We start from the raw sequence: 6,000 nt of genomic DNA, 5'->3' as shown, positions 1-6,000 counted from the left end.
TGGTATCTAGAAACCTACTGATATCTTCTGCCCAGAAAATGAATGACTGTCCGACAATCCAAACTCTAATTTGTTCAGAATCTGAAAAAGAATTATGATTATAATACCAAATTAGGTCTGACATACATCTTGTAACTATCTGAATCCCATCTTCCAATTATTTTTATCAAAGCCTTATCCAAACCTATTCGAGAGGCTTCCGTAGCCACCCCAATGCGAAATGAATGGGATGAATAATGCTCAGATCCTAAACCCAATAATCACAAGCATTTTTTTAAAACAGCATTAAATTCTCATGAATTGAAAAATAATTACCTCCAACTGGACGGACCTCTAAAAATGTTTTAACCGATAGCACTGGGCAAACTTCAGAATCACAGATCCGATTTAATGAAACAACTGAACCTCTACCCACTTGATCTGTCTTGGATTTCCTGATTGTAATCACAACTGAATTTTCAGACAATTTAATATCAGATAATAACAATGACGAATCTGCATGAACATTAGAGGCAACCAGCTCACTAACTCTGAATACACCAAAAAATGCCAACACAAATGCTGATCTGAACAACCTAAACTCAAAAACTGACAAAGTAATATGATTTGCTGAGACAACCAACCAAACAATAAATCAACTTCAATAAAACCCTTCATAAACTGCTTTACTGCAAAAGAACTATTAATAGGAGAAAGACCTGCTAAGGCTAATTTCACACTTGCGTTCGGTGCGGATCCGTCTGGTATCTGCACAGACGGATCCGCACCTATAATGCAAACGCTTGCATCCATTCAGAACGGATCCGTCTGCAGAACAGCTTTTTCAGATCTGAGATTTCACATCGTGAAAACTCAGATCCGACAGTATATTCTAACACAGAGGCATTCCCATGGTGATGGGGACGCTTCAAGTTAGAATTTACTAAGAACTCTGTACATAACTGCCCCCTGCTGCCTAGCAGCACCCGATCTCTTACAGGGGGCTGTGATCAGCACAATTAACCCCTCAGGTGCCGCACAGACCCCCCTCCCTCCCTAGTATTAAATTCATTGGTGGCCAGTGCGGCCCCCCTCCCTCCCTCCCTCCCTCCCCAGTATTAAATTCATTGGAGGCCAGTGCAGCCTCCCCTCCCTCCCTCCCCTGTAATAAATTCATTGGTGGCCAGTACAACCCCCCTCCCTCCCCAGAATTAAATTCCGTGGTGGCCAGTGCGGCACCTCCCTCCCCTGTATTAAATTCATTGGTGGCCAGTGCGGCCTCCCCTCTCCCCCCCTAATTAAAATCACCCCCTCCCCCATCATTGGTGGCAGTGGAGAGTTCCAATCGGAGTCCCAGTTTAATTGCTGGTGCTCCGGTCGGTTACCATGGCAGCCAGGACGCTACTGCAGTCCTGGCTGACATGGTTACTTAGCAATTTTAGAAGCATTATACTTATCTGCGCTGTCTGTGGCCCGCCGATTGCTCCTCTTACTGGTAAGTGAAAGGTCTGTGCGGCGCATTGCTTCTGAAATTGCTAAGTAACCATGGCAGCCGGAACTGCAGTAGCATCCTGGCTGCCATGATAACCGATCGGAGCCCCTGCGATTAAACTGGGACTCCGATCGGAACTCTCCGCTGCCACCAATGATGAGGGAGGGGGTGATTTTAATTAGGGCGGGGAGAGGGGAGGCCGCACTGGCCACAAATGAATTTAATACAGGGGAGGGAGGGAGAGGGGTCCGCACTGGCCACCAATTAATTTAATACAGGGGAGGGAGGGGTGCCGCACTGGCCACCAATGAATTTAATACAGGGGAGGGAGGGGGGGCCGCACTAGCCACCAATGAATTTAATTCTGGGGAGGGAGGAATGGGGGGGCAGCACTGGCCACCAGTGAATTTAATACTGGGGAGGGAGGGGGGCTGCACTGGCCACCAATTAATTTAATACTGGGGAGGGAGGGAGGGGGGCCGCACTGGCCACCAAAGAATTTAATACTGGGGAGGGAGGGGGGGTCTGGCCCCTGCTGCCTGGCAGCACCTGATCTCTTACAGGGGGCTATGATACGCACAATTATCCCCTCAGGTGCGGCACCTAACATAGTAACATAGTACATAATGCCGAAAAAAGACATTTGTCCATCCAGTTTGGCCTGTCATCCTGCAACGTGATCCAGAGGAAGGCAAATTAACCTGAGGGGTTAATTGTGCTGATCACAGCCCCCTGTGAGAGATCGGGTGCTGCCAGGCAGCAGGGGGCAGTCATGTACACAGTCCTTAGTATATTCTAACCTGAAGTGTCTCCATCATCATGGGAACGCCTCTGTGTTAGAATATACTGTCGGATCTGAGTTTTCACGATCTAACTCAAATCCGATGGTATATTCTAACATAGAGGCGTTCCCATGGTGATGGGGAGGCTTCAAGTTAAAATATACCATCGGATTGGAGAAAACTCAGATCCGATGGTATATTAATAGGGACTCCTGACTTTACATTTAAAGTCAATGGGGGACGGATCCGTTTGCAATTGCACCATATTGTGTCAATGTCAAACGGATCCGTCCCCCATTGACTTGCATTGTAAGTCAGGACGGATCCGTTTGGCTCCGCACGGCCAGGCGGACACCAAAACGCTGCAAGCTGCGTTCGGGTATCCGCCCGCTGAGCGGAACGGAGGCGAAACGGAGCCATACTGATGCATTCTGAGCGGATCCGCATCCACTCAGAATGCATTGAGGCTGTACGGATCCGTTCAGGGCCGCTTGTGAGAGCCTTCAAACGGAACTCACAAGCGGAACCCCGAACACAAGTGTGAAAGTAGCCTAACCTGAAAAAGAAAGATACACCTGACAACATCTTCTGAATAGCTGAAAAAACCAAACCCGCCCTAACCAATTGACAAATAAACTCCATCACTGACCCCACTTTGCTATCAAAAACATTTAAATTATTTCCATTACAAAAAAGCTCCCATTTGTTCCATGCAAAAGCATACCCGCTCCACGTATTAAGTGCTAGCGAATTCCGGATCTGTTCACACATCAGTGCCAGATTATCCCCCATAGGTAAGGTGGACACGGGATACCTTCCTTCTCTGCGTTCGGAGCCAGGGCAAAGAATTCTTCCCACTGCGCACAAGAAAGAGAGTCTGCTATAGTATTAACTTTACCAGCTATATGCATAGCCTTTAACAATATATTTCTAGAAAGGCAATACCAAACCACCACATGTAATTGCTTCACTACCATCCTATTGTTAGAAGATAAACAATTCACTGCAAACAATACCTCTTTATTATCAGTATGAAATAACACTCTCTTATCAGCTAACTCCTTACCCCAAATAATCAATGAAACTACCAATGGGAATAATTCCAATAAGACTAAATTTTGTGTAACCCCCTACAGCTCTCTAAGACTCGGGCCATGGTTCAGCCAACCACTGGCCTTGCAAAAAAGCTCCATAGCCCCAAGAACCAGAAGCATCAGTTAATAAACCAAGTGCATCCATGTCTATAAACTCCCGTTGCCAAATGCTACTAGCGTTAAAGTGAATTAAAAACTCTTCCCATACTCTAAGGTCATCTTTTAAGTCTCTAGATAATCTCCAGGGCCGTCTTTAATATTGATTGGACCCTGGGCAAAAATTTACTTGGGCCCCCTGGATCCCGCCTTCCCACACCTTAGCATGCAATCACGCCCTCCACCACAACACACACAAAATCCACACATCTGGTAGAGTACAGTGAATGACTGTAACTACTTCCAGTTCTGAAGACTCCAGCGGCTCAGGATCAGTGCTCTGGGCTGGAAGTGGGCACCGCTCTGCAGGAAGGAGACCAGGGCTCAGCTCACCCTAGTGTTACAGTGCACCCCAGCACCCCACAGTATTCAGTATAGCACCCTATAGTATACAGCACCACACAGTATGCAGTTTAGCACCCCACACTATACAGTACCCCACAGTATATAGTAGAGCAGTATAGCAGCCCACAGTATACAGCACCTCACGGTTTACAACACCTCACTGTATACAGCACCCCAAACTATACACGATACAGCCCCCCACACTATACAGTACAGCAGTATACCACGCCCCCCCCCCCCACAGTATACAGGCCCCCACACAGTATACAGCCCATTACACAATATACAGCCCATTACACAATATACAGCCCTCCACACAATATACAGCCCACCACACAGTATACAGCCCACCACACAGTATACAGCACCCCGCTATACAGTAGTTTACAGTATATTAACATAACAGCCCCTGTCACCTTTTTCTGATGTAATCTTTACACAAAAAAGCTCCACAGTTAACCTCTGCAACACTCAGTAGGACCTGTGATGACCTCATAGCCATGTGACCAGTAATTGCTAGGTTACTGGTCACATGGTGATGATGTCATTAAGGTCCTAGAGCAAAACTCATTAAGGTCCTAGAATTAAGATCATTAACACAGTACGATCATGATGCCTGTGTAGCCGACAGCCTGACCACCAAAGCAGTAGCTAGCAGGGCCCCCCAGGAGCAACTGGGCCCAGGGCAGCTGCCCCTTTTGCCCCTTGGTAAAGACGGCCCTGATAATCTCACATGTGATGATGGAGATTTAAGGCCACTAGTAGCCATATATAACCTTGAAAATATCCTCCCAATAGGTATAACTCTAGAAGCGAAAGCAAACAGGCCTAACAAACTTTGTAAATCACGCAATGTTGTTTTCTTAACCGCCAACATCCTTCTGATCAATTCCAATAACCTGTTCACTTTTTCAATGGGAAGCCTAAATTCCATTCATGCCATATCTATTGTTATACCCAAGAATTCTATCAAACGACATGGCAAAAGAGTTTTCTCCTCTGCTAATGGGATACCGAGCATTCTCGACCATTTACACCTCCTTGGTCCAGAAAAGGACACAGTTTGCTCTGATCTACCCGGCCACACTGCGAGTCTTCCAGCCGGATGGCACAGTTAAAAGTTTTCTCACCTCGAAAGAGGCAGCGGAGGCACTGGATCTCGACTGTGATTCTTACGTAACCCAAGCCTCTTCACCATGACTGGTATGTTCAGTTGGGAGAGGAAGACTAGACAAGCTGGTAGGACATTGCGGATCCCCAAAACACAGAGTCAGAGCCAACACGTCAGCGAGACCCTCGAATGAAGGATCAGACTGGGACTGAAACGTTCATTTCAAGCAAGGAGGACTCACGTGAGATGTTTTGGGGCACTTTGTAGCCTTAGTCTTTCCATAGCTAGTGGCGGCCCAGGGGGACTCCTGGCTCAAACTAGTTCCCTCAAGGGGATTAAGGAGGATTGTTTTTTTAAATAAAAATAAAAAACTAATACAGGGGGGTGGAGGGTTCTCGTATTGGGGACTTTTGCTCTTATCCATAGGGCAAAGGAGGGAAAGGAGCAGAAGGGATGTTGGTTCTAAAAATGTGTACGATGAGAAGTACTGTTCAGTATGTTTATCAATGCGCTAAAAAAGTGAAGTCCGGAAAAGTAATTTCTTTACTTTGTTTTAAAAGTTGGGGTTTTAGTTATTTGGAGGGGAAGTGGTTGGGGTTTGGAAATGGTATACCACTAACTTTGTCCAAGTTGGGAGGGATGTTTAGTCGAGCAGTCTCACCAGCCTGGAGCCTTTGTGTTTCCGGGTGGGTCCCCTGGAGTGAGCCGCATGATAAAATTATTATGAAGATCGTCACATGGAATGTAAAGGGATTGCTCTCCCAGTATAAGCTTAATTAAAGCTGATGTGGCCCTCCAGGAGACTCATCTAGAAAAACGGGACTTCAGGAGACTTATTATGGTTAGGGCAGGTATATGGCTCGCCTTCCCAAGAGAGAAAGGCGGGAGTATTCACACTGTTACACAAGCATTTAAGGGCAGAGGTGAGATCCACTCTCTCAGACAAGAAAGGAAGGCTGTTGAAAATGTTTTTTGATACTCCATCGGGGACCCTTATTTATAACATCTATGCACCAAACACTTCTACCGTACTCTTGAGAC

The sequence above is a fragment of the Bufo gargarizans genome, chromosome 3 (assembly GCF_014858855.1).
Source record: "Bufo gargarizans isolate SCDJY-AF-19 chromosome 3, ASM1485885v1, whole genome shotgun sequence".
NCBI classification, from domain to species: Eukaryota; Metazoa; Chordata; class Amphibia; order Anura; family Bufonidae; genus Bufo; species Bufo gargarizans.
Note: the sequence above shows the minus strand (reverse complement) of the source record.